The sequence below is a fragment of the Carlito syrichta genome, unplaced genomic scaffold, assembly GCF_000164805.1.
Source record: "Carlito syrichta isolate Samal-C Ts95f unplaced genomic scaffold, Tarsius_syrichta-2.0.1 Scaffold315154, whole genome shotgun sequence".
NCBI lineage: Eukaryota > Metazoa > Chordata > Mammalia > Primates > Tarsiidae > Carlito > Carlito syrichta.
Window position 1 is genome coordinate 177855 of NW_007259250.1, and position 13595 is coordinate 191449.

The window sequence follows — 13595 nt, forward strand, 5'->3', positions numbered from 1 at the left end:
CAAGGAAAGCAGAATCAGCCAAGCAGAAGAAAGAATCTCAGAGCTCAAAGGCCAAAACACAGAAGTAACCCAAACTGTCAAAAGCATAGAAAAGAAGCTCAAAAAGACAGAACAAAACATGCAAGAGATGAATGATCACTTCAAGAGACCAAACCTAAGAGTAATTGGGCTTCCTGAGGCAGAAAGAGAAACAGAAGCCACACTGGAACAAACTTTTCATGAAATCATTCAAGAAAACTTCCCTCAACTCATTAAGGATGAAAAAATTCAAACAATAGAGATTCAGAGAACCCCTGCAAGACAACAAATGAGAAGACCAACTCCCAGACACATAATAATTTGCCTAAACAAAGTAGCTATGAAAGGAAAAATCCTAAAGGCAGCAAGAGAAAAAGGCCAGACTACCTACTAGGGAAAACCAATTAGAATAGCAGCAGACTTATCCACAGAAACCCTTCAGGCTAGGAGAGCCTGGAGCCCTATCTTCAAAGTTCTAAAAGAGAAACAATTTCAACCAAGAATAACCTACCCAACCAAACTAAGTTTCATTAGTGAGGGAGAATTGAAATCTTTTCCAGATATCCAATCCCTAAGAACCTACACTGCCACCAGACCTCCTCTACAAGAAACACTTAAGAAAGTACTGAACACAGAAGAAAAAGAAAAAAGAACAACAGCATTCTTCACAAGAGTACAGGCAAAAGATTAAAAACACACATGAACCAACTCCAAAACCCAAAGAAAGACAACAAATAAACAGGAACAACTCTGTAAGAACCTTATGACAGGAATCAACTCTTGCGTTTCAATTATTAGCCTAAATGTGAACGGACTAAATGCACCACTGAAAAGACATAGAATGGCAAAATGGATAAAATATCATCAGGCAACAATCTATTGCCTTCAAGAGACTCACCTCACTAGAAAGGACATCCACAGACTCAAAGTAAGAGGATGGGAAACAAACTTCCAGGCGAACGGAATACAAAAGAAAGGAGGAGTAGCCATCTTAATTTCAGACAAAATACCCTTCAAGCTATTAAAAATCAAAAAAGATACAGAAGGCCACTACATAATGATAAAAGGCTCAATCCATCAACAAGAAATATCTATCTTAAACATATATGCACCCAACATAGGTGCGCCAACTTTCATAAAGCAACTTGGAAAACTAACGAAAGATATTGACTCTAGCACTATCATAACTGGGGACTTTAATACCCCACTCACAACCCTAGACAGATCAACAGGACAAAAAATCAGCAAGGAGATCTGGAACCTCAATATGACTTTGGACCAAATGGAGTTAATTGATACCTACAGAACACTCCATCCAAAGACCACAGAATACACATTCTACTCATCACCACATGGAACATATTCTAGTATCGACCACATACTCAGCCATAAATCAAGCATAAGCAAAGTTAAAGGACCAAAATTCTACCAAACACCTTCTCGGACCACAGTGGAATAAAAATAAACATTGACACCAACAAAGTCCCCCCAAACCCCACAAAGACATGGACACTAAACAGCATGATGCTAATCAATTCCTGGGTCAATGGCGAAATCAAAACAGGGATGAAAAGATACCTGGAAACAAATGAAAATGAAGAAACATCTTACCAAAATCTCTGGGATGCCCTGAAAGTTGTAGTAAGATGGGAATTTATATCCCTACAAACACACATGAAGAAAATGGAAGGAACAGAAATTCACAACCTAACAAGCCACCTAAAGAAGCTGGAAAAGCAAGAGCACAAAAGCCCTAATTAAGCAGAAGAATCCAGATCACCAAAATAAAAGCCCAAATCCAGGACATAGAAGACAAAAAGATAATACAAAAAAATCAATGAAACAAAAAACTGGTTCTTTGAAAGGGTAAACAAGATTGATGGTTCCCTAGCTAGACTGACTAAGAAAAAATGAGAAAAAACTCAAATAAGCACAATCAGAAACACAAAAGATGAAATCCCATCTGACCCTGAAGAAAAACAAAAGATCATTAGAGACTACTACGTATACTTGTATGGAAAAAAACTTGAAAACCATAAGGAAATGGAGGACTTTCTGACATCACACAACCTACATAGGTTGGAACAAGAAGAAATTGAGACCCTAAATAGACCAATAACAATCAAGGAAATCGACTACATAATAAGAAAACTTCCTACAAAAAAAAGCCCTGGTCCAGATGGCTTTCCAGCAGAATTCTACAAGACATTTAAGGAGGAGCTGATACCAATCCTACTGAAGGTATTCCAGGCGATTGAAAAAGATGGAACTCTCCCCAAATCATTTTACGAAGGCAATATCACATTGATACCCAAGCCAGGTAAAGATCCAGCAAAGAAAGAGAACTACAGGCCAATATCTTTGATGAACATAGATGCTAAAATTCTCAACAAGATCCTAGCAAACCGGATTCAGCAATACATCTCAAAAATCATCCACCATGACCAAGTAGGCTTCATTCCTGGGATGCAAGGCTGGTTCAACATTCGTAAAACCATAAATGTTATTAAATACATCAACAGATGTCAAAACAAAAACCACATGATCATATCATTAGATGCAGAAAAAGCTTTTGATAAAATCCAGCACCCCTTCTTGATAAAAACCCTTGAACATCTAGGCATACGGGGAACATACCTCAAAATAGTAAAAGCCATCTACAAGAAACCCACAGCCAGCATACTCCTAAATGAACAAAAATTGGAACCAATTTCCCTGAAAACTGGAACTAGACAAGGATGCCCACTCTCTCCCCTCCTGTTCAACATAGTATTGGAAGTCCTGGCTAGAGCAATCAGAGAAGAGGAGGCAATCAGAGGTATCCAAATAGGAAAAGAGGAAGTCAAGTTATCTCTCTTTGCAGATGATATGATTGTGTACTTCGAAAACCCAAGAGAATCTGTCAAAGGCCTCCTTACATTGATAAAGGCCTTTGGCAAAGTCTCAGGATACAAAATAAGTTTACAAAAGACAATCACATTTCTCTACACCAATAATAAACAAGCAGAAGCCCAAATAAAAAACACAATTCCATTCACAATAGCCACAAAAAAATGAAATACCTTGGCATCTTCCTAACCAGAGACGTGAGAGACCTTTATAGTGAAAATTACAAAACACTGCTCAAAGAAATAAAAGCCGACACGAACAAGTGGAAAAATATCCCATGCTCATGGATCGGGAGGATCAACATTGTGAAGATGTCCATCTTACCTAAGGCAATCTACAAATTCAATGCAATACCCATTCAATTACCAACAACATTCTTCTCAGACCTAGAAAAAACAACACAGGAATTCATATGGAAACACAAACGTCCAAGAATAGCCAGAACAATCCTCAGCAAGAAGACAAAGCAGGTGGTATCACAATACCAGACTTCAAACTTTACTATAAAGCTACAATCATCAAAACAGCTTGGTACTGGTACAGGAACAGGCATATAGATCAATGGAACAGAATTGAGATTCCAGAAGCAAAACCTCAATTTCTCAACCAACTCATCTTCGACAAAGCCCCCACCACCTACCAATGGGGAGAGGAGAACCTATTCAGTAAATGGTGCTGGGAAAACTGGCTGACCACATGCAGAAGATCGAAACAGGACCCCTATCTATCCCCATGCACAAAGGTTAACTCCAAATGGATCAGAGACCTAAATGTAAAACCTCAAACCATAAGAACCTTAGAAAAGGAAGGAAATACTCTCATGGAAATCGGAACTGGTATCCAATTCCTGTACAAAACCCATAACCCACAGTACATAAGAGAGAAGATAGACAAATGGGACCTTATTAAACTGAGAAACTTCTGCAAAGCCAAAGAAACTATCAAGAGAGGAGGGAGACAGCCTACAGACTGGGAGAAAGTATTTGCCAACTCTAGGTCTGACAAAGGCTTAACGTCCTGGATCTACAAGGAACTGAAATGCACTGAAAAGAAGAAAACAAACAACCCCATCATAAAATGGGCAAAAGATATGAACAGACACTTCACAAAAGAAGACATCTGAGCAGCCAACACACACATGAAGAAATGCTCAACCTCACTAATCATCAGGGAGATGCAAATCAAAACCACACTGAGATACCACCTAACTCCAGTCAGAATGGCAATTATCAACAACTCAAAAAATAACAGCTGCTGGAGAGGGTGTGGGGAAAAGGGAACACTTCTACACTGTTGGTGGGAGTGTAAACTAGTGCAACCTCTGTGGAAAGCAGTGTGGTGATTCCTAAACGCTCTAAAAATTGACCATTCATATGACCCTGCATTCCCCCTACTGGGAATATACTCTGAAGAACACAAATCACTCTATAAAAAAGATACATGCACACGTATGTTTATCGCAGTGTTGTTCACAATAGCAAGAACCTGGAAACAACCATGCTGCCAGTCAAAAGAGGACTGGATTAAAAAATGTGGTACATATACACGATGGAATACTATGCAGCCATAAAAAAGAACAAAATCATGAATTTCGCAGCAACCTAGATGGAACTAGAGTCTATAATACTGAGCGACCTCTCACAGAAACAAAGATCCGAATATCACATGTTCTCACTCATATAATGGACCTTGAACATCCAATGTAATACTATAAGAAAATGACTGACGGTATTGGGAAACTATTGGGGGGAGGGGGATGGGATTAACAGTAGCAAATATCTGTCTGGGGATGGGAAAACACCTCTTATCAACAGGATGCCTGAATGAAACGTAATTTTACACCTAACCCTGAACTGTGCCCCACAAAACCTTAATAAAAAATACTGATCAACAAAAAGAAATTGTATGATAGTTGCTCATATCTGAAAGGCTTAAGTCTACAAAACACTAAAAACTAGTAAAAGAAATAAATAAAGACCCACACTGAGGCATATCATTGTGAAACTTCAAGACATCAGAAATAAAGAAAAGATCCTAAAAGCTTCCAAAGAAGAAACAAATAGTAAAACCAATACATACCAAAAAAAAAAAGAAAGAAAATAAGAATGCTAGCAGAATTCTCAGTAGCAGCAACTGATGACCAGAAGAACGCAGGGAAAGATTTTTCATCCTGAAAGTCTATGCTCAGCCAAACCATCAGTCATGATGATAAGATAAAGATATTTTCAGATCCTCAAAAATTTATTTCTCGTGTACCATTTCCATGGAGCTACTAGTGGATGTATTCCATAAAAATAAGGCAAAAAGAGGAAGATATCAGATCCAAAAATCAAGGGTTCCAACATAAGAGAAAATTATCAGAATGACAGTGAAGAAGTCCCAAACAGTAGTCATGTAGATGACCAGCGAGCAGCCCTTTTAGAATGCAGTGGGTAAAACAGCTCTTAAAGGGGTGCCTCACAGAAATGTAAAAACCAAAAGTGGATTTTAAAAAACAGAAAAATGATATTGAAGGATATTTTACAGACCCAGGCCTATCCTGTTGCAGGGTGTGGGGAAAAGATATTCTTAAAAAGCTAAGCAGGTCTAGGAAAAAAACGTTGTCAAGAAATGATGTAAAATGAATATTTATTGACTCAGAATTACAGTATTTCTTGGCTCAGTAAGTATGTAGGAAACACTATTTATATGACCATAATATAAAAACCTTAAATATATAACCTTACCCAAACATTGACATGCAATTTTACAGAAAAGCTGAGAGAGGGAAAAGGGTGATAAAAATGAGCTGATAGCCTCATTGTCCACAATAGGAATCCAGTAGATAATGTCAAAAATGTATAAATCAACACATATTGATATGCGCAAGTTATTTAGAAAAAAAGATTTTGATTCTGAAATAGATTATTACAAAGAGTCTGGTGGAGCTGCTGCACCCACAGTGCTAGATGGCATATGGGGGTTGGAGGGAAGGGAATGAGAAGGTGGACAGAGTAAAATGCACTGACAGGGAATCACTGTTAAGGTCCTTTTAACACCTTGATTTCTTTAGCAACTTGCTTATAAAACTGGTTAAAATAAACTATAATTTTAAAAATCAAAGGATGCAAGGGACACATTAGGCATTGAGGGTAAATGATGGAAAGCCTACTGTATTTTATTTCATTTTCCTGGTAACCACAGAGCATTTGCTGTGTACCAGGCTTTATGGTACATACAGAGAACAGTGAATCTCAAAATTACTCTGTTGTGGTGAGTCATCAATCTGCATGGTATACATATTTCATGATCACAGAAATATGTTTCTATACAGAAACATCTGGAAGCAAATTAAAAAGTCATGTCCAAGTGAATGTCACTATTTAGTGATTTCAGGATAATTGACTTACAGCTGCCACTCTGTAGACATAGCCCAGGGCTATTTGAACAGAAACAAGATAAAGTTGCTATTTTAAAAGAATTTTGAGAAAAAATTTTTAGAAGCAATGACTGAGATTTATAGGCTATCAATAAGTGATCACCTTTTACTTAAAAATGCTACATATGACATCTGATTAGTATAGTTAAGTAACCAATCTATTATACAACAGCCCAATGTGGTCTGAACATCTACCTTTGATAAACTGCTATAATAAGTTACTATGATAAACCCATAAGACTGCAGGGGTACAAATCAGCTGATACTTCTGCAAATTAGCAAAGCGCCTCATCCCAATACAGGCCTTATTCAACAGTAAAGTCAACTAAAAAGAAATACAGTACTCACTTTTAAAGCCATTTTTAAAACCCAAAATCAACTTAACTATTGCCTCGCACTGGCCAAGGAAACCAATAAATATCTAAAGCTTAAAATTAAAAACATTTAAAAATAAAATCTATTCAGGCTGGGCTCGGTGGCTCAGCCTGTAATCCCAGCACTTGGGAGGCCAAGACAAATGAATTGCCTGAGTCTGCAGGTTTGAGATCAGCCCAGGCAACTTGGTGAAACCTCATCTCTACAATAAATCAAAAATTAGCCGGGTGTGGTAGCGCACACCTGTAGTTCTGGCTACTTGGAAGACTGAGGCAGAAAGATCACCAGAGCCAAGCAGGTCGATGCTGGGGTGGCTTTGAGCATGCCACTGCACTCCAGCCTGGGTGACTGAATGAGACTTCAACTCAAAAAAAAAAAAAGTCTATTCACACACCATAAATCATGTATTAATTATTCAAAAAGAAAATATTCGGAAAGACACATACTAGTGGAAAAAAGAAACTAAAGAATGTTTTTACATCAACATTCTAATTCAATTTAACTAAAATCTGGAAAATGCGTAGGCCATTAAAACTGTATATCTATTGAACAAGTTTATTATCTAAATAAACACATTGATTCACTTATCAGCGGTCCCCATAAAGATAGCAAGTGTGTCCCTCTTGTACTCCAGGAAGGCTGCACAACACAGAATAGGCTCTAGGGTCCAATAAGTCTAAGTTCAAGTCCTAGTTTTACAGCTCATTATTTTAATACCTCCAGTTAGCTCAGTCAGTCTGTAAATCAGGATAGAAATAGAATCTACATGTTAAGACTGTTGCCATGGTTACAAGTATTTTGTTTAGTGCCCGGCACAGCATTCACAAGACACAGAAGCCACTGGGGGCACAAGCATGATTTCCTCTGTGTTTGGTAGGTACTTGCTGCATCCTGTGACTGAGTTTGCTTTACAATACAAACTAAGTTTTCTTCTATTAATAGGTGAATTTGGTTCACTTAGCTCATTGACAGATGTTCTCTGTCAGAATGTCATCAACTTTTCTTAGATATTCTATTTTTATTGCTTCTTTTGGCTTTTGTTTTACCTTTATCTATTGACCTATTTTCTTTAAGTCATGTTTCCTCTGAAACTGCTGTATCTTTATTTTAGTGGTTGATTAAGTAACTATGTCTTTTAAGTAACATACTTAGTTCTGTATCTTCTTTATAAGTACCTATTAACTCTCTATCTAGGGCAGTGAGGAAATCATTGTTTCTACTTCCTCCTCTCTTTTCTCCTTGTCTTCACCTAACATCAGTTTATATTATTAAGACATTTATATTATTATAACATTTATATTATTATTATTATATCACTATATTATAACATCTATATTATTCTTAACATTTGCTTTTATTTATTTTTTATTTTTTTAATTTTTGGAGTTGGAGTCTCACTCTGTCATCCAGTGCAATGGCCGCTCCCAGCCACTGCAGCCTCTACCTGCTGGGCTCTGGTGATCCTTCCGTCTCAGCCTTCCAGGTAGCTGGAACTACAGGTGCGCACTACCATGCCCGGCTGATTTTTGATTTATTGTAGAGATGAGGTCTCGCCAGGTTGCCCAGGCAGCTCTCAAACCTGCGGGCTCAGGCAATCCACTCACCTCAGCCTTCCAAAGCGTGGGATTACAGGCTGAGCCACCGAGCCCAGCTAACATTTTCTTTTAAAAGTCTAAATCAAATATACCTCTCTTATTTGATCTTCCAACTTTTTTGGTAAAGTTTTCATTGAATTTTAAAATATATATTAAAAAGTGCACAAATCCTAAATGTGCAGTTCAGGAGATTTGTACCAAGTACATACACTCATGTAGCCACACCCAGACCAAGATGTAGAATGTAACCAGCAGACCAGAAGCCTCCTTATCCCATCCCAGACATTGCCTTCCCCCCAAAAACACCCTCTATTCTCACTTTCACCATCTCCCTATATCAGTTTTCCTGTTTTTAACTTTTTATATACATGGAACTCACTGTAAGAGTCAGAACTCTTTCATGTCTGGCTTCGTTTGTTCTATATTTGGGGGAGTCCCCCATATGATTGCATGTAGCAGTCATTTACCCCTTTTCACTGTCGGATAGTATTTCACTGTATGTACATGTATATGACTTATCCGTTGCCCTGCTGATAGATACACAGAGGATTTCCACTTGGGAATTATAAATAATGCTACCACGAGCATACCTGGACATCTCTATCTGAGCACACGTGAATACATTTCTGCACAGGCACGAGTGATTAGTTAGGTCAGTGTGGTGTATGAGAACGCTCAGCTTCAGAAACACAGCTGTCCTCTGTTATCTGCAGTGTTGTTGTCTTTGGCTTCCATTATCCATGGTCAAACATGGTCTGAAAATCTTAAATGGAAAGTTCCAGAAATAAACCATCTATGATTTGCTAAATTGCACACGAATTCGAGAAGGGTGATGAAATCTAGTGCTGTCCATCAGAATATGAATCCTTCCTTGGTTCAGCAGGTCCACCCTGTCCACACTACCCTCCCACTAGTCACCTAGTAGCTAGCTTGGTTATCAGATCGATCAGGTACTCCAGTGCTTATGTTTAAGTGGTTCTTATTGTACTTCATGAAGGCCCCACCAGGCAAGAGTAGTGATGCCAGCAATTCAGAGAAGCCAAAGAGAAACTTGTAAAGAGCTTCCTTTAAAGGAAAAACAAACATTCTGAACAACAAGAAAATAAAAATCGCATGCCTAAGTGCTGAGCTCTGCAGTAAGAGAACAAATCTACTACTTATGAAATTATGGAGAAGTAAAAAGAAATTCACAGCATCGTCCATATGGGGCTTGGTACTATCCACGGTTTCAGGCATCCACTAGGGGTTTTGGAATGTATCACTGGATAAGAGGAGACTCCTGGACTGCCAAAAAGATTTCCAAAGTGGCTGTGCAACTTAACAGTCCCAGCTCTGCATCAAAGTTTCTGTTGCTCCAGATCTTTGCCAGCACTCGATGGTGTCCTTTCTTCAAAGCTGTACTGATGCCTGCATGTCCTGTGTCCATGGGCTAGAGTCACTCCCTCTGCCAGGATTACTCTTCCCCCAGTTGTGTGCTCCTGCTGATCTTGAAGCTGTCTTCTCGAGGAAGCCCATCTTGATCACCTTCTCAAAGAGCAGCTGCCTTCCCCAGAGCCAGTCTCCTAACTCCCACTGCCCAATATCCGTTGGTTTTGTGTGCCTTTCCCCAAAGCACTTGTCACCTTATCCTATACTATAAAAAGGATGTTGTATTACATGTCCTGCTTTGATTTGCCTCCTCCATTCGAATGTAAACATCAAGATGGCAGGGATCTTTGTTTTAGTTACTGAGGTACTTGCAAGCACCTAGAATGGGGCCTAGCATGTAGCAGGACCCCAAAAGATATTAGCTAAGTGATCAGGGACTATTGCATTGTTGTTCGTCTTTGTTTCCTCTTAGAGTGCCTACCACAGAAGAGGTTCCCAAGCATGTTGTGATTTTGTTACCATTGTTATGATGCCATGAACAATAAAAGAATCTGCTCTGTTCTTCTTTCATCCCCTCCCCCTCTCCTTTTCCTTTTCTTCCTCTCCCAGTCCTGGCTTTCTTTGCTCACCCAGAATTTCTTGAGCCCTTGAAGCAGTCACACAGAATGACCTACATGCCTGACTCCCAACAGCATACGTCCAGCGGTCAGCTGGGCATCACGTGGCTGGACAGGTGCCTCAGGGACCCATCCCCACGAGGCATCACTCAAGAAGGCACAGTGCAGTTAGAATCACTGGGTGAACACAGACCCCCAGATGGGACTGCTGGCATCCCTCAGACTTCTCAAGGCCCTGCCAGAATGTGGGCCCAGGAGGTCCTAGGCCAGTGGTCAGGGAGAAAGTCATAAGCCAGGAGGCAGGGGGAGGTCACACACCATGAATAAGCCGAGCCCCCCTGTGGTGCCAGAGACAGCAGGGAAGGTGCCTGGGTTTATCTGCAGCCAGAAACCTGGGAGTGGAGTCTCAGGTCTGCACTTCATCTCCATGGGGTCCAGGCAGGTCCCTCAGTCCTGACTTTGGCTTCCTTATCTCTAAAACAGAGATATTTCTCTGAGCATTTTGATGACTGAATGAAAGAGTAATCTCATGAAATGTAGTAACATATTCATGGAAAATTGACATAGTAGTGAAGCAGAACCTACATACTAACTAGATAATCCTGTGACTCCTTAATAACCCATGAATCACAGGCCAGGGAGTCTTTGGTGGTCATGTTCTTCTGCTTGCTTGTGTGTGTATGATGCGAGATTCTTGAGAAACAAGAACTGTACATTATTATCATTAACTATTAAATTCTCATTCTGATCTTTCCATAAGAGTCATCATTTAAAATATTCGGTCTTGTTATTCCCATAAAAATCAAAATATCCCAAATTCCAACATTTTGGCATCGAAATACCATCTCCCAGACTGCTGTTTGAAGCCAGATGCAGTGAAAAATCCTTATATCCAAACATGACATTCCTTGACTTGGAAGCTATTTCTACTGTGATTATTTTTGCCTCTGCAGCACTTAGCACAAATATAGTCCCCAAGAAGGTCTTAGACTTGTGGCATTATAGCAAGCTTTTGTGTGGCCAGAAAAAAACTGGAGTCTGAGAACCCAGAGAATTCGAAGTTCTGAGGGAACAGACAGGGTTTATGGTCAAAGACTCAAGTGCAGGATGAAATGGGAAGCAGGTGTGGGAATTGCATGGATGGGTCTGAGAAAACGGGGCCAGCCAAGGTGTTCTATCTACTTTCTGCCAGGAGAAACATGGTTTAACATTTGGGCAGGACCACTGGGGCCAAAAGGTATAAGGATACAGACACATGGGATGTGCCCTGGCTGTAACACCAGTATAAAACTCAGTTGGCTCCATGTTCTACAACTGTGTTCATGTCTTTTTGTGGGGCACATATGAAGCCATGGGAAGTGGCCTACTGTAAGACTCCCATCACGTTTCTGGTATAAAGAGGATGAGAACACTGAAATTAAACCTAATATCTGCATCAAGGTGCTTCATGGAACTCCTTGAAAGAAGGATATAAACAGAGGAATCATTATTCCTTTCTATCAGCGCTAGGGAAATGGCTCTGATAGATGCTATTATTAGGATCAGACATTTCCTCATGAAAGAGCTACCAGAGGTGAGCCTTTTCAAGGGGCCAAGCTCTGAGTCATTTCTAACACACATGAGAAAAGACTTGGGCCACAGGGTGTCAAATGACCATGACTAGGCCATCACAAAGACATCTGGAGGTGTGAAGGCAGTGTGTCATGTTTTCCTTGTGATCTTAAAATGTAAATGTTTCTTCTAAGCTCTGATCTGAGCATCCACTTTCTTATAACCCCAATTAAAAGCAGGAATAATGGTGCTATCCTGAGCCCCAGTCGCATACACTTGGTATTTCATTTCTTCTGCTCACACATAATGCCCTTACTTAGCAGAATTTAAATCCTTAAGAATGAGGCTGAAGCCCAGCCCTTTGAAACAGCAAGTGCTGCTGCAATCTGTTCAAGGCTTACCAGTTAAGGAAGCACCCAACAACATCACGGGGTGGGACTAAGACACTTAGGTTGGGGCTCTGTCCTTGAACCCCCTTTCTTAGTTTATGAGTCATGGAAAATTGCATAGGGTCCTCAAATAATTTTTTGGGATGGGATGAGCTGCCATTAGACGACCCTCTGAACACAGCATTACCTCCTAAGACTAACTACAGGCAAAGGATTTAAGCATGATTTTAGAGGTCATTATCAACATGTTTTCTTCAAAGACTCCCAGAATTGAAGAAGCCAATGATCAATTCTAAATGAAATCACAGCCTCAAAAGTGACCGAGTATTAAAAAAAAAAAAAGCCTAGACACACAGAAGAATAACTGTAGGAAGAGGCCAAAGTTTTGCTATCCTGAACTGGAATTCTTCCTTGAATTCTTGGAAAAGCCATCTTGTCCCATGTAGAGATGAAACGTAAATGCTGGTTTCTTCTCTAACCTTGTATTTTTAAATTAACATAAGGTAAAATCCTTCTTGGAATAAAAAGGAAGTTACAAGTTGAGTTATAAGGATTATTTTAGTCTTCTGCTTTAAATGAGGAAAAAAAAGAGACAGGTGTTCTGCAGTAAAAGCTCACAGTCTGCAAAATCTTACTCCAGGAAAACTGAGTTCACAAGGAAAATAGGGTTCCAGCCAGACCACTCAAAGTCTAGGCAGCTCTGCCATCAGAAGAGTAAAAAAATAATAATAATTCTAAAAAACATCAGCACAGTTAAGAAGATATGCTGAATTGCTAAAATAAATAAATAAATAAATAAATAAATAAATAAATAAATAAATAAAAATACAACTGTGGCCAGGCTCGGTAACTCAGCCTGTAATCCCAGCACTCTGGGAGGCCAAGGTGAGTGGATTGTCTGAGCCTGAGGGTTCAAGACTCACCCGGGCAACTTGGTGAGACCTTGTCTTTACAATAAATCAAAAAAAGTTAGCCAGGCATGGTAGCGCACATCTGTAGGTCCAGCTACTTGGAAGACTGAGGCAGAAAGATCGCTCGAGCCCAGCAGGTTGAGGCTGCAGTGGCCGGGAGCATACCACTGCACTCCAGTCTGGGTGACAGAGTGAGACTCCAACTCAAAAAAAAAATATGGCTGTAATTATAGGATTCTATCTTCAAAAGACAAACAGGGAAAGCAGATGATGGAAGGCAAAGCACAGCCGTTATGGTGTGGAGGTGGGGCAAAACAGGGAAAGAAACAGCAATGACACAGCATGTGGTCACACGAAGCCTAGAAGCAGGAACTAAGAAGCACTGTGCACAGGACCCATGTGTCAGTACGCTCTGTGATCGGCACCAGTACTTGGTCCTGCAAACCATTCAAGTCACAAATGAA

General features: G+C 39.8%; 1 protein-coding gene across 1 annotated transcript in view; it reads right to left on the bottom strand.

The window, feature by feature from the left end:
- LOC103274985 (inactive carboxypeptidase-like protein X2) overlaps positions 1-13595 on the bottom strand; it is a 125166-nt gene that overhangs the window by 82090 nt on the left and 29481 nt on the right.